The sequence below is a fragment of the Varanus komodoensis genome, unplaced genomic scaffold (assembly GCF_004798865.1).
Source record: "Varanus komodoensis strain SLA01 unplaced genomic scaffold, ASM479886v1 scaffold9, whole genome shotgun sequence".
NCBI lineage: Eukaryota > Metazoa > Chordata > Lepidosauria > Squamata > Varanidae > Varanus > Varanus komodoensis.
Window position 1 is genome coordinate 288,053 of NW_025336598.1, and position 26,026 is coordinate 314,078.

General features: G+C 42.7%; 1 long non-coding RNA gene across 3 annotated transcripts; it reads right to left on the minus strand.

The window, feature by feature from the left end:
* Positions 1–13,158: 13,158 nt before the first annotated feature.
* LOC123016991 lies at positions 13,159–26,026 on the minus strand. Of its 3 annotated transcripts, XR_006413519.1 has the most exons (4): positions 25,903–26,026; positions 17,684–17,836; positions 14,882–14,958; positions 13,159–13,814 (listed from the first exon to the last, which is right to left on the minus strand). It is a non-coding gene; the product is annotated as an uncharacterized LOC123016991 (long non-coding RNA). The 3 variants fall into 3 exon arrangements; XR_006413518.1 differs by lacking the exon at positions 25,903–26,026 and having other exon boundaries at positions 17,684–17,861; XR_006413520.1 differs by lacking the exon at positions 25,903–26,026 and having other exon boundaries at positions 14,882–14,961; positions 17,684–17,861.

Sequence of the window (26,026 nt, forward strand, 5' to 3'; positions counted from 1 at the left end):
TGGATGCAGCTATTAATCTCAGGGAGAATATACACCCATCCCAGGAGGGAGTTATATTGAGAATCCTGTGCCCAGTTCTACAAAGCAAATGGACAAGTAGGAGTTAACCAACAGCATCCAAAGTTGGAGTTAAGTGCCTGGTGCCGAACCAGAAAGGTAGATGTAGTCCTTCTTGATCTGTCTTATCAGTGCATGGAGCTCACATGTATACAGAGTTGTGTAACCAAGGGGCAGCCCTTTCTGTACACCTACCATGTGCAGAAGTGAGGCAGTTCCAGACAGGTAGGTGCTAACAGAGAGAGGGCTCCTCATACTACCAAAGAAAAGGCATTGTAAACCTGTTCCATTATTTTTCATATTAACTTTCTTCTGGCAAGAAAAACATGGAAGTGGTGAGGGAACACAAAATGTTTTGCAAGTGAAAGATGGTATTTGCATGCACACATGCAAAATTCCAAGTATGAAGCAGGGCTGTGTAGCATACAAAAACTCTAATGGAAGAATCCATCAGCTGTTGGAGGTGTTCAGCTAAAACAGTTTTACTTAAGTAAAGGATTTCATTGAGAAGGTGTCTTGTGCTATTGAAAGAAGGGTGAAAAATGCCCAGGGCAAACATGGAGTGGTAATTTGGAAAATAACAACAAACAAATAAACCATAGTACACTTGTTATCCTAACATTTCTTCAACTAAAGCAGTTGTTTCAACTTGCCGCCAGTGAATTCACAATTATAGATTATGCAAGCTTCTTATGTCCATATGTACTTACTTTTTAAAAGATTTTGTTTTATCTGCCTCTGTTGCAGAATGAAGTATGTTTAATATTTAAATAAGACTATGTTTAATAGGAAGTTAAAATCCTTACAAAATCTAGGCAAAATCAATAACCTTGGATCTAAGTGCAAATCATACAATAATAAAAAGATGTTCCATGCATCTTCAGAAGAAAAATGAAGTAAAACTACTTGAGCTTGGAATACATAACAGCTGCAAAATTTACACTGCTAATTTCTTGCAAGACTGACCTGGCCTTTTGAGACAAGGTGTTTCTGGAGCTTACATTATTACTCGATTCAGAAGTCAGTACTTGCCAACATAAAGGCATGCCTACAACTGATGAAATAAGTCTTAATGTTAATACTCCCTGTATATGTGTATGATGGATTAACATTTCTATATTTCAAACCTGTCCATACTAATAATTTGACCCTGTACCAAAGCAAACTATACTTATGCGAATGAGTTGGAATCCCCCTTCCAGATGAAGGCTGCCTTTTTCCTCTATCCTTGTATTTTCCCTAATGAAAAATTAAAGAATTGTCAGGATGAATACTCTGTGCCATCCATTTCATACTCAAAGGAGCCTGTGCTTTTTAAAAATGCAAACAAAAATCCTCAGGAAGTTCCAAAACCGTGTGCAACAGGAGAAAACAAAGTGTTCTTGCTTTGAATGTTATAGCCTCCTGCCCCCCAGTATCTCAAGATGATTCTGATCCTTTACAATTTGCAACATTATACACTATTTATTATCAGTTTTGAAGGGTGCAATAGTTGCACCTGTAGATGTTCCACAATTTTTTCCATTTCATATTTGAACTCTGCTTTATGTGTTGGTTTACCCAATCTACAGTTGTCTGCAAAACTGATGCAGACCATTTTATGGCAGTAAGGTCATGTGCCACAGTTTTGGAAAGAAGCAAAATGCTTTGTGTCATGAGTACACTCCTATAATTTCTGTGGATATGGTGTGTCTTTAACTTTCTTGATATTTCCCTCTCTCTCAGTATGTAATGCTGCCACCAGGAATTTAACACCAATCCTATTAATTACCCTCTCCCTCAACATTGCACCCAAGCTATAAGTCTCCTTTGTTGGACTATGTAGTCCTGATTATGAGACACTGGTATTCAAACAGTCTGACTCTGAGTTAACAATGAACAAAATAAAATGTTATTTGTATAATAAGCATATTGGTTTCAAGTTGTTCAGTAACGTATTTCCTTACAGAGTAGAACAATGTATAACAACAACTTCTGACTCAGATATATCCCTCTTTCCCTTCACGAACACTCCTCACACACAGATCCTTTCACTCCTGCACTCAGGTTTTTGCCAGATTCTCTCTCTCACACTCTTCTAATCCTTGACAATATTAGGTTTTGACTCTCTGTAGTTACTAATATGTCCTTCAAGTATTTTACTTCCTTTCCTTTGTCCTTATGATTCCTAAATGCCTTCCACGGCACTATCTACGATTCTAAGGAAAAGGTGCCTCTTCAGATTCTGCAGACCACTGACTTATTTCAGCTAACAGTAACTGCTGAGAGACCGTAACTTTCTGCTTCCTCTCTCTCCTTGCACACTTCCAAGCTCTGCCCACACACTCTCAGTCACCAACCAATCATCTCACTCACTCATCTCCCTCTTTCCCCCCACACATTCTTCTGAAATTTATGAACATTAAAGGGAACAAAGTTCCATGAGACTTTAAATCACTTTGCTTCATCTGTCTAAAGAGGAAAAGAAGGGAGCATCAGTTTGCAGTGGTTAAGAGTGTTGCAGTGTGTCACATGGCCAAAAATTGTATAGGTGTCATTTAATAAAAGTCCCTTTCTACCCCACTTTTAAAAGAGGTCAGTAAAAATTACAACTGAAACTGGGAATAGATAGAGGTGAGGTGCTTGTAGCTCCCTCACTATTTTGATGGAAGAGTCAAGCAGCAGAATAACATAACCAGTTTAAAGTCATTTATCCATATCTAAAATAAGATTCCAATTCCAACCTCAATTTCAGACATTTCTGGTATATGTGAAAGATGTTAGCTCTGAGATTTTCACATCTTCAGCCAACACAGTCAGTTGGCCTGCACATCAGAGGCTGCAGATACAGTCAGATGGGTCCTTAGCATGATCATAGGGCATAGCAGACACTTAAGCATTCAAGGTCATCAGGATAGCATTATAGGTCATCAGGACCTTGAATACTGAGAAGCAGACTTTCACAAACACTGAGACCTTCCTTTACCCCACTAGCCTGCACCCTATTCTATAGCCTAACATTCCATCACCTCTCTGTCCACTCCTATTTTGTGTAATGCTTGTGCAGGTGAGCAGACAGTGGGGGCTGTGAGCTTCTGGATTCCTTAGGGCAATCTGGTTCAGGGGTACTTTCTTTTCAGAACCCTTACTCAACTAGCTCCTGGGTTAAAAGTTCTGACCACAGCTTGGTGCTGAAGCCTCTGTCTGGGTTCAGCAGCTCTGTCGCTTGCACTGCTGGCCTTCTGATACAAGCTGGTTTTTCCTTGGGTCAGAGCCCTGGCACAGGTTGAGGTTATAGCAGATACCACCAGAGCAAGTCTCTATAGAAACATAACCATTCTGCTTAATGGCTAAATATTGCAGTATAAGTTTTTACCCTTCTTTCCATTTCCTTCAATGGAAAGATGAGTCAAATTTAGAAATATGGAAAATTATAGTTTACACTAATTGTCTCTTTCTGATCATTTCTGGGATGGTTTAGAGAAATGTTATGTAAGCTTTGCTGCTCCATGAATACACTTCTTGCAATTGCCAATGACCAAGCTAGAACTACTGGTGCTATATCCTTGATTGAAACAGCTGCAATCAAGGATATAGCATCAGAGATATCAAAGAATTCAGCTCCACTGCAGAGACAACTGGGAGGGATTTTGTGGGAGTTGTTTGTGTGAACTAGCTCAGAAGCAGCAGTAGCAAGGTTAATGCTTACAAAGCGATTTCTGCCAAAGTCAGGGACTTGGGATGTATGTCTTCTGTACTGCTTTAATCAAAACTCTGTGTACTCTTGGCTTTCCCAAGTATTATATGTCAGTTCCAGAGTAACACACATTTGATACTGAGAAAGGACAACTATGGCAAACTGTATGGCAAGAAGCTACACAACTATAGAGCCCTCACCCATTTAACCACTGGTCACCTTACATATTACTTCCTCTAACTTATGAAGTATACTTTCAAAATATTTTCACAACTGTATTTGCTGTATTTTGTTTTGCCACCTATTTTTATCATTGCACCTGTGGTTATGAATTGCTGTAAAATGCCCAGAGAGCTTTGGCTTTTGGGTGATATGGAAGTGTAATAAATACAACCTTATGGAATGTATAATGGGCTAGACAAGGATGCACAAGCTGAACCTAGATAAGTCAAGGGTATTCCCTAAGCCTGCCTTTGGGAATGGGATTCAACTTGTTCTAGAAGAGGTTGGATTCCCACTGGAGGATCAAGTCCACAGTTTAGGAATGCTTCTGGATTCCAAGCTGTCCCTGGATCCTCAGGTGGCAACTGAGGCAATATATAAGAATGCCTTGAACATACTTCAACAATAATATAACTCCCAACTTTGAAGCTACTTGTCCCAGAAGTCCATGTCTTCTTGGGATTCCATCTGTTGGTCCGAATCCAGGCCCATCACTCCAATCAGGCATTGGTTCAAAACATGCACATCATCTCCTGATTTTGATGACGCAGAGCAACAGATGGCACAGTGCCCCAAATCTCCTAATGACTGCCCCACCAGGTTCAAATAGATGTTAAAGAGCAATGGGGACAAAAAGGCACTCCATGGCATAGCAGCCAGAGCACTAAGGTAAGCAGAAGAGGAACCCTTACCTCAGCCCATGATAATTTCTTAGAATGTTCCTTCTCCCTTGAATTGATTTTCATATCTTTTCTGTGACAATGTTCTGAGAGAATTTTCCAGCATAGTGTTGAGAAACGAGTTTCCTCGTTTGTTCTCTGACCATAAGAGAGACAGGTAACACCAGCAAATAATTTTATTTTTTAAAAAGATTCGTTGTTCCAGGTGCACACTAACAATAGCCCATCTCCAATTGAGACCAGCTACCATTTTATATGCTTTGCTTTTTGCAATTAATAGATGTGGAAAAACATCATGCAGAAAACTTTCCGTTACACTTGTACATGTTTATCTTAACTTACACTTCTGGTGTCAAAACAGCTGGCTTATCTTTTACACTTCTTAGCAGTTTATTTTCTATTTTTGACTCTCTTATAGCTCTCTGATAGAACCCTAAATAACTGACACATGTTTTGTCATTAGGAATATGTTACATTCCTCAATAGCATTAGTTTTAACCTTTAAGCCTAAGACCATCTCTCTTACTGTGGACCTGTCCAATTATTCATGTTTACAGGACAGGGGCTTCTGAGGGCACCAATACCTGCAGAACTGTTTGACAGGCACATGAGAGGGTGCTCTCCTTTATTACTCCCAAATCAAGGGATCCAGCACTCTTCCAGCATTAAGAAAGCAAAGTCACAACTTTTACAATGTGTGATTTAAAGAACAGTCCTATGGCTCTTATGAAGCATCAACAAGGCAACAGGAATTTTCAGATTCCCAGATCAGAAAAGAACTCTGACCCTCCTGGCTGCTGGTGGCTAGGAAAGAACTGCACTGGTCACTTCACTGAGGTCAGAAAAGGGATTTAAGGGACTTTCTGGGGGTGGGGAAGGAGACTGATCTCTTGCAGCTTTGCAGAGTGGGAGGAATGAGAGGTAATTTCAACTGCTAAGCTCTTCCCATTCTGCATAGGATGCCACAAGCTTCGAAGTGCAGAAGGCTCTGGGCATACCCACAGGGCAGCGCCCCTAATGTCACAGACACATAGAAACAGAGCGAGTCAGAAGGGGCCTCCCAGGCCATCTAGTCTGACCTCCGGCACCAGCCGGCTCCGCTCATGACATGCCCACCATGTGCATGTCCAGCCTATCCTTGAACACCCTCACCGATGGGGTCTCAACGACCTCTCGTGGAAGCCCATTCCACACCCTCAGTGCTTCCTGGCATCTAAATGGAACCTTGGTTCCCTGAGCTTTGCTCCACTGGAGTGTGTCCTGCCCTCCTCTGCAGGGGAGAACAGGTCTCCACCCATCTCCATGTGACATCCCCTCACATACCTGTATGTTGCCAATGTATCCCCTCTGAGTCTCCTTTTCTCCAGTTCCCTCAGTCTCACCTCATACCCCATCCCCTGCAAACCAGCCACCAACCTTGTGACCCTACGCTGCACTGACTCCAACCTGGCTGTATCCTTTCTGTAATGAGGGGCCCAAAACTGAGCACAATACTCCAGTTGCAGGCGCACCAGAGTTGTATAGAGTGGTAGTAATACCTCTCTCGATCTAGAAGCAACACTTCTGGCTATGCAACCAAGGATGGCATTCACCCTCTTGACCACCGCATCACACTGCTGATTCATGTTTAGCCTGTAGTCAACCAGCACGCCGAGGTCCCTTTCACAAGTGCTACTCTCCAGCCACTTGTCACCTAACCTGTATTTATGACACCTGTTCCTATGCCTTAAGTGCAAGAAATTGCACTTATCCACACTGAACATCCTGTTGTCTCCTGCCCACTTCCATAGTCTGTCCAGATCCTTTTGGATCTGGAGTACCTGCTCCTCAGTTGTGGCCACTGCTCCAGTTTTAGTATTGTCAGAGAATTTGATCAGCAGACTGTTCACCCCTTCTTCCATGTCATTTATGAAAAGAATAAACAGGATCGGCCCCAGGACAGAGCCCTGGGGGACCCCGCTTGTCACTGGCTGCCATCCCGATGATTCCCCACTAATGGTTACTTTCTGCTTTCGGTCAGTCAACGATGCCCTAATCCACCGGACAGTGCATTGGTGTATCCTAAAATTCCTCAGTTTCTCCACCAGGATATCATGGGGCACTTTGTCAAAGGCCTTGCTGAAATCCAGGTATACCACATCCACTGCATCCCCTCCATCTAGCCATCTCGAAACCTTGTCGTAGAATTCCACAAGGTGTGTCTGGCAGGACCTGTTTTTGTGGAAGCTGTGTTGTGTGGCTGTCAGCCTCCCTTCCCTATCTAGCATCACTAGATCTCTATTATGAGCCTTTCCACTGTTTTTCCTACAATGGATGTAAGGCTAACAGGTCTGTAATACCCCATGTCCCTTCTACTACCGTTTTTGAAAATTGGGACCACTGATCTCACCCTCCAGTCCTCTGGAACTTCACCTGTTCTCCACGAGGCATCAAAAATGGAGGCTAGCAGGCGTGAGAGAACCCCTGTGAACTCTCTAAGTATTCTCGGGTGTAACCCATCAGGGCCTGGCGCCTTTGTAATGTCCAATGCCCTGAGGAGCCCCTTGACTTCAAGGGGTGTGACTCTAATCTGTGCCCCTAAGGCCTCATCTAATCTCCTATGCGGATCTCTCCCGTCCAGCTTTGGGGAGAACACAGAGGCAAAATAGTCATTCAGCATCTGTGCCTGTTCCCTCATATCAGTCACTGGATCTCCTTATTTAGTGATCCCACCACTTGTCTCCCCTTCTTCTTCCTATTTACATGCTGGAAGAAGCCCTTTTTGTTGCTCTTGATATTCTTGGCAAGTCTCAGCTCATAATCAGTCTTAGCCTTGCGAAGAAGCCTTCTGCAACGGGCCTCCTCCCCCCGGTATACCCTTTTGTCTATTTGCCCCAGTACCCAGTTCCTACAGAGGTTCCTCTTTCGTCTAATCCAGGCGTGTCCAAAGTCCGGCCCGGGGGCCAATTGTGGCCCGTTTTCAAATTTCGAGTTACCTGCAGTCTCTTCTCCCCGCCAGCTCAGCCTGTCACTCATCCCCGCTGGCCGGCGTTTTTCCCTTTACTGCACAGCGGTTCCCACAGCTGTCCCCTGCTGCCTCCTGCTCCTTCAAGACTGGTGGTTATATTTCACCAGAAGATGGCAGTAGACCTGAATCAGCACTCTCGCTGCATGACCCTTGTGACACAAGGCTTGTGTGCCCATTTCTAAAATGGCGACTGTAACTAAAAAAAGGAAAGTTGACAGCGAGGGCCGCCGCTTCCAGGACAAGTGGAAATTGGGAGTATTTTTTCACTGAGATATGAAACAACTGTGTCTGCCTAATTTGCCAAGAGACTGTGGCTGTTTTCAAGGAATTCAATATCAAGAGGCACTACCAGATGAAACATGCTAACTACAACAAGCTAACTGGGAACGAACACAGCGAAAAATTGAAGGAACTGGAAGCTACTTTAATGGCACAGCAGCGCTTTTTCACAAGAGCCCGTGAGTCAAATGAAAATGCCACAAAGGTGAGCTATGAGGTGGCAATGCTGATTGCCAAGCACTGCAAACCTTTTATTGAGGGTGAATTTATTAAAGACTGCGTGATGAAAATGGTGGATAAAATTTGTCCTGAGAAGAAGCAAGAGTTTGCCAATGTTTGCCTGGCTCGTAACACTGTGGTACGGAGAACTGAAGACGTTCATCTGATATTAAGAGACGGTTAGAGGCAAAAGGAGTGGAGTTTGACTTTTTTTCGTTAGCCTGCGACGAAAGCACGGATGCATCTGACACTGCTCAGTTATGGATTTTTTTGAGAGGAGTGACAATGACATGAACATGAGTGAAGAGCTACTTGACCTCCAGAGCCTTAAGGACCAAAATAGAGGAACAGATTTGTTTCTGTTTGTTCCACCGTAGATTCCATGAAACTATCATGGAATAAAGTCACTGGGATTATTACGGATGGCGCACCTGTCATGGCTGGCGAGCAAAGTGGATTCTCAACCCTAGTTTGTAACAAAGTCAGCGAAGGAGAAGGCAAAGCTATTATTATTCACCAACAAGTTCTCTGTGCCAAACATCTAAAATATGATCATGTTATGAAACCGGTGATGAAAACTATTAATTATATTCGCTCCAAAGCCCTGTGCCACTGCCAGTTTCAACAGTTTCTACTCGACATCCAGGCTGAATACGGAGATGTTGTGTATCACAACGAGGTAAGATGGCTCAGTCGGGGGTCTGCACTGCAGCGCTTCTACTCTCTTAGGGAGGAAATTGGACAATTGTTGGCAAAAAAGGGACAACCGATGCCAGAGCTATCTGATCCTGTTTGGCTGGCTGATTTTGGATTTTTAGTTGACACAACACAACATCTGAACGTGCTGAACACCAGCCTTCAGGGGCAAAATGCAGTGGTAAGCCAAATGTATTCACATATCAAAGCCTTTGGGACCAAGCTGCTACTCTTCCAAAGGCACCTGTCACAAACGCAGCCCAATACCACACATTTCCCATCGCTGCAGGAAATAATGACCAGTTTTCCACAGAACAATATGAGTGCGCAAATAAGGAGGTATGAAGCAGACATCTCATCTCTGGCTGAGGAGTTTCAACAGCGCTTTCAGGATTGCAGCTATTGAAAAGGAGATCACGCTTTTTTCATCTCCTTTCTCTGTGGACCCTGATGATGCTCCAGACCACCTGCAGCTGGAGCTCACTGAGCTGCAGTGTGATGCCGAGTGTCACAGTCGGCACCAACAGCTCCCTCTTGTCAACTTTTACCGCCAGCTGGATAAAGACAGGTTCCAAGAGATTCGAACATTTGCTAAGAAAATGCTGAGCTTGTTTGGTTTGACATACTTGTGAGAGAAGACATTCTCAGTTATGAACATTAACAAGAACCGTGTGAGGATGAGACTAAGTGACTTTCACCTGCATGACATCTTGTTTTTGAGCCAGACCTGGCCTATATAATGCAGTCGAGATCTCAGTATCACCCTTCACATTAGTGCAGTTATTTGTTGTCTTTCATAAAATAGTTTATTTGCTTTTAATGTTAATGGTTCAAAGAATGTCAGGCTGAATGGTCGGACCCCACACATTTTCACCTCACCAAATCTGGCCCTCCTTGCAAAAAGTTTGGACACCCCTGGTCTAATCCCTCTAACCACCTCCTTTCGCATCCATGGCGGTGCTCTCCTCCACCTCCCCACCTTACTAACTAGAGGTATCGTCAAGGCTTGCACCTCCAACAATGTCATATTGCTTTACCATTTTTAACATACTTGACTTTTTTGTTTTACACCTTTCTCATTTGAAAACATTATATGATGCCTTGAACTCAAAATAAGGCAGTATAAATGCAGTATAAATGCAATTGTTGTTACATGCTAACATGCCATCCCATATATGCCCGCCCATCCCTTGAGATCTACGGGAGAGGCCCTTCTCTGGGAACCCTCCGTGAAGGAAATTAGGAGGGTGAGTATCGGAGGAGGGCTTTCTCTGCGGCAGTGCCCAATCTATGGAATGCGCTCCCCATAGAGGTCCGCCTGGCGCCGTCGTTATTTGTTTTTCGGCACCAGGCAAAGACCTTTTTATTCAAATGTTATTTTAATTGTTAATATTATTTATTCATTTTATTCTTTGGCCAGGGCGACTTAATTTATATCGTTAATTTATATTATTCTATTTTGAAGTTTATTTATGGTTGTGAGCCGCCCCGAGGCTTCGGTGAATGGGGCAGCATAGAAGTCTCCTAAATAAATAAATAATAAATAAATAAATAATACTTATGCAAATGCTATGAATGAACACCCTCCAAAATGTCATTACCTGCTCAGCTCCTGTAAACTCAAGACTGTGGCTTCCTTTATGGAACTGATGCATCCCAGTGGTGGTCTTCTTCCAACTTCAACTTTACCTAGCATGATTGTCTTCTTCACTGAGAGTTGTCATGATGTACCTGAAGCACAACAGTCTGTTTTATCATCTCTGCTTTCAGGGAAAGGTCTGGCTTGATTTGATCTAGGAGACATGTGCTTGTCTTTCTATCAGACCAGGCTATTCACAAAGTTCTCGTCCAGCAACATGTCTAGAATGCATCAATTTTCTTCCTGCCAGTTTTCTTTCCTGTCCATCTTTCACACCCATTCATAGTAATCAGGGTGCATGTTTGGCTAAATTGAGCTTCCGTTATTATTGAGAATTCAAGTAAGGCATGGTCACTTTCCCCCAGAGTTCCCATAGCTGTTACTTGGTCCACTATGTCTTCCCTGTTGATAAGAATCAGGTCGAGTAAAGCTGTACCTCTCTTTCCTACTTCTACTTTGTGTTGGAGCTGGTTATCAGTAACACGTTACGAATCTTCTAGAGGGGCCATGTTTGGCAGAGTTTGACTCCCGAGATATCGGGGAAATTGAAGTCCTCCATCATGACATCATGTCTTCATGAAATACTGGCAATTTTTATTTGAAAGTTTCATTGTTATCTTCACCTTACTTGGGTGGACTCCAACTACTATGCTCCTTTTATTCTTTTTTCCATTTATATTAATCCAGATACACTTGATAGGATTACTGGTCTCTTCTTCCTGTATTTCTTTGCAGCAATATGTATCTTTAACATGAAATGCAACTCTGTCTCCTTTTCTGTTACTTCTGCTCTTTTTGAACAGGTTAAATTTTGCAATTCTGGAATTCTATTCATGGGAGTTCTCCCACCAAATTTCAGTTATGCCTATCAGATCATATTTGCCCTCATGCACTAAGAGTTCAAGTTCATGTTGTTTGTTTCCAATACTTTGGGCATTGGTGTATAGACATCCAAGGCCACATGAATTCTTCCCTGGCTTCTTTCCTACATTTTTGACAGACTATTGTTAGGCTCAGCTGGAGTTTCTTTCACTGTTGCAGTACTTGATCCTTTGTCAGTTGAGGTTGCACCCAGAAGTACTTCCCCCTCCACTGTAGGATTCAGTTTAAAGCCCTCTTGATAAACTTCATCATACTGTGACCAAATACATCCTTTCTTTTCTTTGTAAAGTGCAATCCATCACTTGCCAGTAGTTCATCTTCCAGGAAGCTTAGCCCATAGTTTCAGAATTCAAATCTCATGGCTACACCACCATTGTACCCAAGAATTCACATGGAGGGTGGGTTCTTTGTTTGTTGCCCCTGTCTTTTCCTCTTCCATGAACTGGAAGGATTAAGGAGACTACCTGGGCCCCAGTGTTCTTAATTTGCTTTATTACTAACTGGTTAATTGGCAAAATACCAGCCCTGCAAGTCCCAGTATACCATGGGATCCTAAGCTGGGATAATGGCTTTCTCCTTCTTATGCTGAAAATCATTACTGGCTGCTTCACTCAACAAAACTAAGATTAATTTTTGGTTGCTGTACTTGATTGTAAAAATTCTGTTTACTATAAAACAATTTAAGCATGAGCCTACATAAGGATGCTCCCCTGTATGTCACTGTCCTGGAATAATTTTACTTTGAATGTGAAGAAAAATACGAGATCATTCTAACATCAACAAGGTGTTTTGTGGCACCTTAAAAACTAGGAAATTCATTGTGTCATAAGCTTTTCTGGGCTAAAAATGAATACTTCATCAGATACATCAAATTTCTGCAACTCAGTCATTTTTGGTAAACAGTGTGGCGAAGCAGGTCTCACCTGTTTAACTTCTGTTGCATGGTGCTTTGCTCCTGCACTAACTGAAAACCCCCGAGGACTGTCTCATCCTCTGGGTAAAGTGCCCAATGCAAAAAAGAACATTAAATACTATAGCTTTAAGTCTGTGTAGCAGAAGGAATTTCAGTTGGTACAGCTTCTAGAAAAGGAATGACAAAAGCTGTACCTCTTCTACCCAACTCTTCAAAGTGTGGGGATTGTGCTTACCTTGACATTTGGTCATCTGCAAATAAAAATGGTACATTTTAAGTTTTTAAGAAAGCTTTGTACAGTTGGGCTATTAAGGAACCCACTCCTTTGCTTTACATGAATATGTGTTGCAGCAAAGCTCTTGCAAATGTTGACAAGTATGAGCTTTTGCATGTTAGATGTTAAGCATTTATATTTTTTTCAACTTCAAAATCACATTGATCCAGGACAATATGGAATGCGGCATCCTTATCTTCTTATATTCTTATCTGTTCTTTAGGATTTATGATAGGGTTTGACAGCAGAGAATGGATTTATCTTGGGACATCAGTGCATAATTCTTCTTTCTCTAGTGTTAAAAAAACAGTTTTTGTGTGTCAAGGTACTTTTTCAATAGTATGCTAAAAAGATGTTCAACTGCGCTGGAGTACCAGTTAATTTGTGCTGGGTGTATTCCTTGTGGCCATGAAATGTATCAACTTGGTTGGGTGGAAGAAGTCCCATGAAAAACAAACTTTTCAGCCTAGTCCAATGTGTGGTTAGACAGAGTGATACTATTTGTGAGTGAGTTCAGGGTATCCCTGTTATGGCATGTTACAGGAAACTTTGCTAAAATTTTGTGGGGAAAATTTCTACCAGATGCCCAACTCTAGAAAGTTGGGTCATTACAATGAGTTCCAGATCTGATGGTTTATTCTTAATGAATTTCAATTTGCTATACATGATGCTGATCAGATGGTTCAGCTATTTCTTAGACAGTGTAACAGTCACAAATAACTTTTCACCTTCACTCTCTTAGAAATAATGTCCGACTATAGGCATTTGGTGCAAAAGGTGATATGTCTGTATCGGGGTAGTCATAAGACTAGTGGATTTCTAGTCCCTATGGCTAAATCTGGTGCCTTACATTGAACACTATTCAGGATAGGCATGCTCAAGTTAACGTTTCTCACATGCAACTGTGCATGCTTACTTAGGACTAAGCACCACTGAACAAACTGGGATTTAGTTTTGAATAACTATGCATCTGATTGCACCGTTGGTGACATGGTAGGGCAATCAAACCAAGACAATTACCTCCAGTCCTTTTTTTAAACAGATACACAGTCAAGCTGGTCTAACTGGACTAACAGCAAGAACAGTCATATGTTCTAGTATTGCAGAAGATCAGGAGCCTGTTAGCAAAGGTTGTGCTGGCACATCAGTTCCCAGGAGATTTCTCTATCATATATGATGAAGAAAGTGGTCCAGCAGTCACATTTGTAGCATGTGGAATTATCCTCCTTAATCTGAGGCTCTCCATAGTCCTCGGTGTATGTGAAGATTCCTGAAATAGAAACTTGTTATTTGAATAACATTTGAATAGCTTATGGTTTTATACACAGTTGAGTAGTACAGAAACATGGGAAAGTATCAACTGTGAGGCAATTTTTCCTGGAAGTGCCAATCCACGATAAAGCTTGTGAACTTATGTGACTTTGTATATCAGTGGTGGGCAGAAGGTGGATCTCCAGATATTAGATATTTTGGACTACAGGGATTTCTGCAGCATGGCTAATGGCCAGACACCTTTGGGAGTCCAAACATCTGCAGGTCAACCTTCTGTCCTCCCCTACTCCATGCTGTAATAATATGTTGAAGTACACAAAGACATTTGCAGTGAAACCCCATACATGTCTACTGAGAAGTCTCACTGCTGCACTATATAATCAATTGCATAAGAGAGCTGAGCATGAGAGTTCAGAATCACAAACAGATATGGCACTATCTGAGCTAAGCTTGACACACTCTTAGAAGTGGAGGAACTTCCATATGGGTTGTACGTGCCATTTGCATCAATAGAACACTGTCTTGCACCCATATTCTGTACCAATATAAAAATATTACGCAGTGTGTTCAAGTGAATGCTCAACAACCAGACTAAGGGTATATAAACCCTGAATTATTGACATAAGAGCAGTCAGAAGGTGATCTAGTTTGGGTGAGGGGTGTTGTGAGTTGCTCATCTGTTCTTGATCATCTTGCTAATGAGAGCAGAGAGAAGGAGCAGAAAGATCAGTATCTCCTGGTAGCATTCTAGGCAATGAAATCAATCAACAACAATTCCTGACTCCCAGCTGTTTACCAATAGCAACAATATGATGGCTCTCTCTCTCCTGCCTGCCCTAAATTGTACTGTTGATATGATAAGAGATGGGAAGATAACTAGCACTGGATTTTTATATGAAAGAAGCATGAGCTCCATCCACTCATGGTACTCAAAGCAAATTCCTGATCTCAGAATTTACTTTTCAGTGTATACATTTTGCACCAGGCTCTAGCTAAGGTTGTAGTATAAAAAGTACATAGAGAAAATTTTACATAGTAAAACATAAAATGGGCACTAAATATTACCTTTGCAAATGACCAGAACTCACCAAGAAAGTCCACCAGAAAGAGTTCTTAATCCGTTAGCTTCATTCAGCCAAAGCCTGCTTATGAGAAAATAAGACAATAATTCCCCAAATGTCTAAATTCTAAGAGTCACAACCAGTGCTTTTTTTGTAAGAAAAAAGGTGCCGGAACTCACATCTTGTTAATCTTTTATTTTATTTATATATATATATATATATATATATATATATATATATATATATATATATTCAGTTCTTAACCGAAATTTAATTTATTGTATTTAAGGCAAATGTTCATAGTAAATTCCAAAGTTTTGTCCAATTCTCATCCGACAAATCTTCTTGACTCCTTTCCCTGCTGTTAGTATCTATGTGTTCTGTCATTGTGTCTGTTAATATTCTGGCCTTTTTATTAGCAGGACCGGTGGTTGAGAAGTAATTAGTAATTTTTTTCATTTTTAAAATTGGGGTCACACTAGTGTAGTGGGGCTACACTAAAAATTAAAAAAAGATTTTCAATTCACCAATGTTTTTATAAAATAAATTATTTACCTTTTGCACGTAGTCAATCACTGTACACACACCCACATGCGTCAGTTGTGTAACGAAACATAACAGTCGCAGCCCACGGTAAGCACTCAGCGTGCAACCACACAAGCAATCACCAGCTGAGCAGCGCCACAAGCCAAGCAGCGCCATCACAACCAGCGCAGATGAAGTACACATGCATCGGACTCAACACACAAGCAGCCCGCATGCACTGTTTTAATGATTTTGCCGCCAACCTGCTATGCTCGACAGGGCGATTCAAATTCACGTGGACCAAACATCAAATTTTCAAAAGTTACTTTTAAAACTTGCAAAATCCATTGAAAAAAGGTGCTGGAACTCTGTTCCGGTGCATTCTATGACAAAAGAACCACTGGTCACAACTATATCACAGTGGAATTCCCAACATAATTTTCTTTTTCAAAAACAGCTGCAGAGAAGAGAGAGATTTGAATTAGGGCCTTTGAAGTATCCAATATTTTCCCCTGAATGGTATGGCTGTGATCCAGAGTTGCTATCAGCCTTAGAGGGTAAAGATTTTCCCTTGCATAAATAGTAGTAGCTTTAGGAAACTCTGCACCAGGACTGTAGTGCAGGGGAAAGAGTCTGATGACCCGATCTTTTCAGTCTGAATTGGGAGGGAGCAGTCACTTCTTCTAAGAAAAAGAAATTAAGTTGGAAGCTTTAAACAGAAAGGTGCACTTTAACATGTAGTTTAACCAAAGGTGTTTTGTTTTGTTTTTGGTTAGTATTAAAACAGAAGGAACACTCCACTCTTAGGTCTGAAAAGGTTAACTTCTGGAATGAATGCAAAAGATCTTGTTCAGTCCCATGTGCCTATTGACAGCACTTTAGCAGTGGTTTAGTAGTACATTTTGAAGAGGGGATGCCATAGCAAGGCTCCCATGGAGAGTCCAAAATGCCCAACAGCTCTGTTGATCTGCGTTTGTGAAAGAGGGAGGAATACCGTAAAAGGGGGCATTTCCAGATGAATTGATGATGTAGGCATGCCTTCTGCTTTGAAGCAGGCAAGCACAGGGCATTGGTTCATGTGGAAATGCAGTGGGACACCCAGTGCTTTTTTTGTAAAAAAAAAAAAAAAAAAGGTGCCGGAACTCACATCTTGTTAATCTTTTATTTAGGGTTTTTTTAGGATAATCTTTTATTAGCAGGACTGGTAGTTGAGAAGTAATTAGTTTTTTTTTTTTCATTTTTAAATATGGGGTCACACTTTTACACTAAAAATTAAAAAAAAAATTCAATTCACCAACTTTTTAAAAAATAAATTATTTACCTTTTGCATGTAGCCAGTCACTACACACACATAAACATAATGGTCACCGCCAGCAGTAAGCACTCAGTGCGCGACCATACAACCAATCCCAAGCCAAGCAGCGCCCTCACAATCAGCGCGGACACACAAGCAGCCTGCATGCACTATTTTAATGATTTTTGCCACCGACCTGCTACGCCCAACAGGGCAATACTAAATCCGTTGGAAAAATCTACCAAAAAAAGGTGCCAGAACGCTGTTCCGGTACGTTCTATGACAAAAAAAAAGCCCTGGGGACACCTCATTTGAACATCAACAGAAACAGTACGGCTTAGTTTCGACAGAATTAGCTGTTCATGGATACTGACTGGAAGAAGTCTATTGGCCTACCACATACAGATGTAGGCCAACAGCCTCTACTGGGACTGGAGACTTGGGATTAGAGGAAGTCTTTTGTTATTTAAATAATTTATTGTGAGTATCACAGCAGCAGTTATCTCATGGCACAGTTCAAGAATTAGAGAATAGAGAATAGATTTTATCTGGAGCACACCTGATGTTCAGTTAGCCCAAAACTGGCAAACCTTGGGCGCTAACTGCTATTGCTAAAGGAAATTCTCTTTCCCTCTTCCAAAGAATGTTTCCCTATGCAGAGGATTCCTTTCATTTTATTAATACTGCCACTACCAAAGTTTCTTTCCTGTACTTCGCAAGGCTGAACTTGTTTACCAGTTCCCACTTTATTTGAAGCACAGCTGCATGAGCAGCCTGATTGAGAAACTGAACCTTTGTGCTGTGTGCCCTAAAAGAAGATTTGAGCCACACCACCATACCTCACCATGACACCATCTCCTCTTTGCTTTTACACTCTATTTCTCCCAGCAGAAAGCTTGCCACACATTCATCATTGAAAAATGCTTCACAAACAAGGCTTTATCATGGTTCTCTAATTTCCAATGCCTGTACTCCAGCAATACTCACCTCCATCTTGCAGTCTCCTTAATGAATATGAAATATAGCAGAATAAATGAAAAATTCTCCAAAATGGAAAAGGAATGAGTGGAAAGAGGACAAGAAGAGAACCCAAAATATGATGTTCTGACAATCTTCTGACAAGCTACATCTGACGCCACACTGGAAATAAGAAGGGAATAAGAGAAATGTGGCAATGAGAGAGAAAGATCAGGGGACAGACATCAACAAAGAGATTGTGTTCCTCTAAATTTCAGACTTCCCTTCATATGCCCATGTGCAACCCCTGGGTAAGGTTCAGTATTTAGGGACTACTCATCATTTATATTAAGTTCTGGCTTGAACCCCCAACCAGGAAATCCTGATTGTTTCCCAATGCGAATGTTTGGGTAGTTTCATTCCCCCACCCCCACAACTCACACACTCATACAAGATATGAGGAAACAGTGTTGTGCAAGTTAACAAACAGTGCATCAGCAAAGCACTTCCTGAAACCCAAAACTTCTCACCTCCTCCTAAGAGCTGTATGGGACAACAGAAGTCTATACTCTTTGGCCTTATTCAGACTCATTTCAAGTAATAAGTAATAAATAGTGGTTCCTTATATACTCTGTGCACATGCAAAGATCCAAAACAACATAAACTGCAAAATAGATTCAAGCTGTTTCACCACTCTGAGACATTGTGAAGGGTGGGATATAAAAGCACTTGCTTCATGGGCTCTCCCACACTAGAGACTTTCAAGGCAAAGCTGGACCACCATCTGAGTGAGATGGTGTAAACTGGTGTCCTGCAACAGCAGGGGTTTGGACCCGATGGCCATTGTGACCATTTCCAACTCTACTATTCTATGATTCTATGGCAATATGAGAAACAATCCTGGACACCACCACAAAATGGCTGCCATGGGAAATGTGTCCAGCCACAAAGACTGCTCTAAAGACTGAGTGTACAGACACACAAGTGTCCTATGTGCCCATCGTGCATACACAGAGTCATCCCTTTGTTTTCCTTTTCCTAACTGCAAGGGCAGAAAAAATCGTACTCTTCTTTTTCAAGATCCTTCCAAAGTTACCTCTAAGTTCCTTCTCTCCCTCTCCCAGATGTATGCAGTCCCCATCCATACAGAACCCTCCCTTCCCCACTGTCCCCTACCAGGCTGTGTCCAGTGGGCTCTGCTGGCTTCCCCCTGCTTTCCTTGACCCCCTCACCCCCACATATCCCTTCCCTTCCCTTCCCGTTCCACCCCATCCCGTCCCGTCCCTTTTCCCTTTCCTTTTTTTGTAACAATATGTGGTAAAGATAAAAACATCAGCCTGCAGCTTTCTGCCATCTGTTTCCTAAGACTATATGAGCCCCAAGAGTGGTCCAAAGACATTCATGGAAAATAAAGATAGTAACTGCCAGCTTTTTAAAAAGTATGTTTTTCATATGTAATTGAACAGGGTGGAGTACCTTTCTGAGCTCTGAAAAAGTTGTCTGAAGGAATGCGCACCATACTGCCAACCCCAAAATTACAGCACAAGTTCTCTAAGGCAAAGCAAAAGATTCCCTATCTCAAGCATTCAGCATGAGAGTAGTTTGACTCTTATAGACTCTACAGTAATAATACCTAAAAGCAGCCAGTAGTTACTGTAAAGCTTTCTTTGCAATGTGTGAATTTCATCTAAGGCAAAATTTCTGAAAGCCTTTGTCTCAGCTACTGCTTTGTCCTAGAAGGCTGGCTGTGATCAACCACTAAAATCTACTAAGTGAGCATAGTCTTTTTCTATGTATGCTGATTTGTAAGCAACTGTCCTGACCTTGTGTCTTCAGTGACAATTTCCCATACAATATAATTGAATAGTGGAACTGGAAGGGACCAGAAAGCCATCAGGTCCAGCCACCTGCTTAGTGCAGAAACTTAAAGGGGATGAAGCTTTACCTGCTGTCCATCTCCATGCAAGATGGTACTTAATTTCTCTCACAACACCAATGAAAGCAACCAAAATCCAAATCTGACTGGAAACCACACCCTTGAATCTGGAAACTTTCATTTGCTTTTATCTCAGGTGTGCAAGGATTCTCTGTGGGGAGAGGATCAGGGCTCTGGGAGCAGGGTTTTAGAGGAATTGCAGGGACTGCCAGGACTCCAACATGGAGGGGACAGGTATCAGGGAGGATGGGAGGAAGGAGGAGGCTGGGAACTCCAAGGAAAGGAAGCAGTCGGAAGGAGTTGAGGTGCATGTACACCAATGCTAGGAGCATGGGTAATAAGCAGGAAGAGCTTGAAGCTCTCCTGGGAATAGGAGGGTATGACCTGGTGGGAATCACAGAAACTTGGTGGGATGAAAAGGCAAGTCTGGAATGTAAACATAGAAGGGTATCAACTTTTTAGAAAGGACAGGAAGGGAAAGAGAGGTGGGGGCATGGCTTTATACATCAGGGAAGGGACAGGATGCAGTGAGATAGAAGGCAGCACAGATGGGGATTCAGTAGAGATAGTCTGGGTGAAACTTAGGGGTTTTGACAGGGAAAGAGACCTGACAGTGGGGGTATGTTATCGCCCTCCAGGTCACCTTGAGACCCTGGATGATGTCCTGACAGACCAGATTCTAAGGATATCCTGGGGGAGAGACACAATAATTATGGGAGATTTCAATCTCCCGGATATTACTTGGGAGACTCACTAGGCGGTGACAGCCAGGTCACATTGCTTCCTAGAAGCTATAGAGGGAGGGTTTTTCACACAGAGGGTCCGAGAGGTGATGAGAGGGGGAAACATCCTTGACTTGGTCTTGACCAATAGGGAGAAGCTGATAGATGAAGTACAGATTAGGGGAGCTCTGGATGCGAGTGATCACTCCATTCTTTGCTTTGAGATCAGGGGACTGGAGACGTGCAGAAGGTCGAGCACTAGAAGCTGGGACTTCAAGAGGGCCAACTGAAGGCCAGACAGGAGGAAGTCTCCTGGGATAGGTTACTGGAAGGTAAGTGAGTTGAAGAGAGGTGGATGGCACTCAAAAGGGAGGTTTTGGAGGCGCAAGCCTTGATGATACCTCTAGTCAGTAAGGTGGGGAGGCGGAGGAGAGTGCCGCCATGGATGAGAAAGGAGGTGGTTAGAGGGATGAGACAAAAGAGGAACCTCCATAGGAAATGGGTACTGGGGCAAATAGACAAAAGGGTATACCGGGAGAAGGAGGCCCATTGCAGAAGGATTCTTCGCAAGGCTAAGGCTGATTACGAACTAAGACTTGCCAGGTATATCAAGAGCAACAACAAGGGCTTCTTTCAGCATGTAAATAGGAAGAGGAAGGGGAGACAAGTGGTGGGACCACTAAATAAGGAAGGAGATCCAGTGACTGATATGAAGGAACAGGCACAGATGCTAAATGATTATTTTGCCTCTGTTTTCTCCCCAAAGCAGGATGGGGGATATCCACATAGGAGATTAGATGAAGCGGGGGACTTAGGGGCACAGATTAGTCAGCCCCTTGAAGTCGAGGGGTAAACAGTCTGCTGATCAAATTCACAGACGACACTAAAACTGGAGCAGTGGCCACAACTGAGGAGCAGGTGCTCCAGATCGAAAAGGATCTGGACAGACTATGGAAGTGGACAGAAGACAACAGGATGGCGTTCAATGTGGACAAGTGCAAGGTCTTGCACTTGGGGCATAGGAATGGCTGTCATAAGAACAGGTTAGGTGACAAGTGGCTGGAGAGCAACACTTGTGAAAGGGACCTTGGGGTTGACTGCAGGCTATGCATGAGCCAGCAGTGTGATGCGGTGGTCAAGAGGGCAAATGCCACCCTTGGTTGCATAGCCAGAAGTGTGGCTTCTAGATCAAGAGAGGTATTACTACCACTCTACATGACTCTGGTGTGCCCGCAACTGCAGTATTGTGCTCAGTTTTGGGCCCCTCATTACAGAAAGGATATAGCCAGGTTAGAGTCAGTGCAGCGTAGGGCCACAAGGTTGGTGGCCGGTTTTCAGGAGATGGGGTATGACGTGAGTCTGAGGGAACTGGGTCTCTTCAGCCAGAAGAGGAGACTCAGAGGGGATATGTTGGCGACATACAGGTATGTGTGGGGATGTCACATGGAGATGAGTAGAGACCTGTTCTCCCCTGCAGAGGAAGGCAGGACACGCTCCAACGGAGCAAAGTCAGGGAACCAAGGTTCCGTTTAGATGCCAGGAAGCACTTCCTGACAGTTAAGACCCCGAGGGTGTGGAATGGGCTTCCACAAGAGGTCATTGAGGCCCCATCAGTGCGGGTGTTCAAGGATAGGCTGGACGTGCACATGGTGGGCATGTCGTGAGCGGAGCCGGCTGGTGCCAGAGGCCAGACTAGATGGCCCGAGAGGCCCCTTCTGACTCGCCCTGTTTCTATGTTTCTGTGACTACCCAGTGAAGAGAAGAATGCACTCTGTGCTCAAGGGAATAACAAATCCAAGGTCAAAAAGGCCCCATGACTGGCACATGCTAGGAAAAAGTGGGGGCAGGGGCATAATGAATTCTCAAAGTGGGCATAGATGACTTACTCTAACAAATTTCCATAATGCTTTGAGGGTTGTACTTCTAAGAGCCTTGAATTAGAGAAAATTCTTCATCCTCCAACTCTGAGGTCCTTAACAAGAAGGCCCTATTCAGTACTATACAGCAGACAATCCCAGAGAAGATGGCCTGTTTCATTTGTTTCACAAAGCTCACAGAGAGTGGAAGCACACCTCCTTAAATAATGTTTCAATTGCTGTTTCAATGGCTGGTTCTGGAGGGTGATGCTTGGAGAATATCGCCTGGTCATGTTATTTTCCAGCACGGAGTTCCTCAAGGGTTAGTCTTATCCCACATGGTATTTAACATCTTTGTGAATCTTCTGAGTGGGGCCATGCAGAGTTCTGGAGTGTACTGCCATCAGAACACTGATGACACACTGTTCTGTTTCTCCTTTTTATCCTTAATGGATGAAGCTTTGGATGTGTTAAACTGGTGCATGTCTAGAGTGGATGAGACCCAACAGCTTGATGTTCAACCCAGATAAGACTGAGAGGCTGAAAATAGGTGGTTCCTCTGACCAGTTAGAAAATGTTCCACCTGTTCTGGATGGGGTTGCCCTCCCCATGAAGGAACAAGTTTACAGTTTGGGGACACTCCTTGATCATTTTGTCACTTGAGGCTCTGGTGGCCTCAATAGCACAGAATGCCCTCTACCAGTTTCAGCAGGTAGCCTGACTATACCTGTCTGGACAGGGACAGCCCAGCCTCAGTAAACTATGCTCTGGTCATATCTAATTGGATTACTGTAATGTGTTCCATGTAGGGCTACCCTTGAGGACACTTCAGTGACTTGTGCAAAATGCAGTAACCAGACTATTAAACTGGAATCAGACAACTCAAACATATAACTCCCTTTCTGGCTTGCTTGCATTGGCTTGCCTATATGCTTCTAAGCTCGATTCAAGATCCTTGTTATGAAAGCCCGAATCAGCTTGGGATCACAAAACCCAGTGGAACACCTCTAGTATATAATGTGTCTGCAGAAATGGAACCCATTTTTGACAAACACAGCATTCCTTGTTAAAAAGCTGTGATACAGAATGTGACCTCAATGGAGAAGGAGAGAAGTTGGAATGTGGCTCAGAAATGTCAAAGTCAATGAGAGAGATTTGTCAGCTGCTGAGAACTGGTCCAACTCAGGTTCAGAGGAGACACTGTTAAACAGGGAGGGTCTGAGAAGGAGGGGTATGAATTTATTACTGCAGCGAGCCTTGTCAAGTCAAATGAGTGACCCATTTAAGTAATATCCAGTTACAGCCATCTGGCTCACAAGGAGTGTGAACCTCCCTGAATCAAGCCTTTTGGGAAAGGAAGGGATGAAGGGAATCTTCTGTTTGGTATCAATCTTCATATGGACCAGACTAAAATGGAGGAAATATTAATTCCATGTTACTTGTGAACAACCTTGTTATGGTGCACCAATCACAAAAACTTTATCTTAGTTCAAATGAAGGACTGCATTTCAAAAACCTTGTTTTGATCTTCTGGAAAGGGAAAAGTTTCATGACAGCAGCAAATAGGTTAATAGCCAGGACTGAGAGGTCTAAACATATAAGACTAATTCTGGACCACTTGCTTTGGCTGTCTTTATGCTTCCAAATCCAGTTAAAGGTGCTGGTTTTAACCTATGGAGCGCTACATAGATTGGAACTTGGACACCTGACAGAGCAATCTGCATCTCAGGCCTCCCTTGTACTGGGACTTCCAAAGGCGGTCCAGAAGGATGCCGGGGTGGGCTGGGAGGGCTTCTCAGTAGTAGCCTCCCAGTTATGGAATGATCTCCCCACTAATGTTCATCTGGCACCAGCATTATCTTTTTAGTACCAGGCTAACAATGTTATCTACTCCCAGGCATCTAACAGTATGGGATATCTATTCCAGGTTTTATTGAAATTGTTTTAGTAGTTTAAACTTTTTAAAATTTTACATCTTTATACTGGATTTTATTGCATTTTTATGTTTACTGTATCCATTTTACTATTGTAAAATGGATACAGCTTATAAGTTGTTAGGATTTTCTAGCCACTCCTGGCCATCCTGAGATCTTTGGCGATTAGGCAGTACAGAAATAAAACATTTAAAGTGCCATATTCATTTAACACTAAGAATGTACCAAGCTGCTGAATCTGACCACATTGGTTAAAAATCCCAAAAGCACCCAGACAGAAAGAAAAACGCTTCCTTCCAGTAGGCCCAGTCTCCCAGCATTTCTACCAACCTAGTTTGATTTCATGTTAAATTCACATTTAACCTGATGATGCCAAAGGAAGTCTGATAACAATCACATCACACCGAAATGCTTCCTTGGCTGCTGGATCACCACTCATATCAGTAGGAATCTAGATAAACCCAATCCTAAATCCCTTATCATGCAGTTGAAAATTTAGAACCCATTTCTCACTGACTGATACCAACTCACTTCCTGTACCACCCTAACCCCAACCCTGCCCTAATAAGAGACATATCCTAAAACAGTGTCCTTTAGCTCAACAAATCCTGTACAGAATTTCAGTGCACAGCTCTCATCCATAACTAGAAGCAGCAATGACTTAGAAATGAAAGGGCATGCACAAGACCTAGTAGGAACCCCAGTCTGCAATGAGTGAGTGACCGAGATAATACTTGCCTCACATTAGACACCCACCTAACAATGCACCCCTGTGGACCACCAAAGTCCCAACAAACATCACACAGAATATTTGCCTGGAAAATTGGCATATTCCTCAAACTATCACCATATATGCCAAGGAACAAGCTCAAATCCCCAGGGCATTGCAGGGAGCAACAACAAAGGTTCCACAAATAATGTGCAGAACTCTAGTCTACACATGGTCTATCTTCTGTGACAATGACTTAGAAGCAGAGGTATAAGCCGGGGACCTGCAATGTATTATAGGTCTAATACATGCATAGCAGTTCATCAACAGAGTTTTCCCCCCTATTCTCCAATGTGTCCGCAGTGAATGCAAGTTGAAAATGGATCTATACAGAAAAGTAGAACAAGTTGCCTCCAAACAAGCTTAGCCCGAAAAATTGCACTCCAAAACTTTGCTTTGTTTTGGACGTGTCTCTCATAAAAAGAACTCCCCGCCCCAATTTTCCCAGAATAGTATTCATGACTCTCTTTATCCTTCAAGTATATTCCCGGATTAAAACACTGGTATTTATCAAAGATAGCAGGACTAAGCCAAGCACAAAGCAACCCTCATCAGTTAAATTTGGGACGGCCGTTAAAAAGCGCAGGAGCAGCACTTCCGCAGGAGGATGGGAGGAATTTAAGAGGTTATCCAAACAGTGAGTTTTAAGACCGGTCAAGGTGAAACTTCGCCTAGCACTTTTTTGCTTTCCTTAGGTTGAACTGCCCATTAAAAGCGTAGAAGATTAATCTCGTTAGCTTGTGAAATTTTATAAAATCCTCGGAGCTATAAAATAATAGGAGTAATAATGCTAAATAAGTTTTGCAAGAAATAATACGTTTGGGAGGGTCAGCGAAGTTTCGAGTTCAACGGGACGTCGTTCAGCCGGGAGGCGTCCGCAGGAAAAATTCCTGGGGCAGGGCAGAAGACGATACAATTGCTAGGCAAAGAGGCGCTCCTCCGAACACACTGGTTTACCTCCGAGTAAACCTATGCAATTCGACTGCAAGGGAAGTTGTCGGCAGCTCTGCGGAGAAGGAATAAAAGACTCACCCGAAAAAGTAGGCAAGACGGGCACAAATCTTGAGAAAGACAAGGACGGGCTAAAGGAGAGACCGTCGAGTTTGGGTGGGGTTTGAGGGCAGAAGTAGGAGGGGAAGAAAAGATAAGTGGGCTG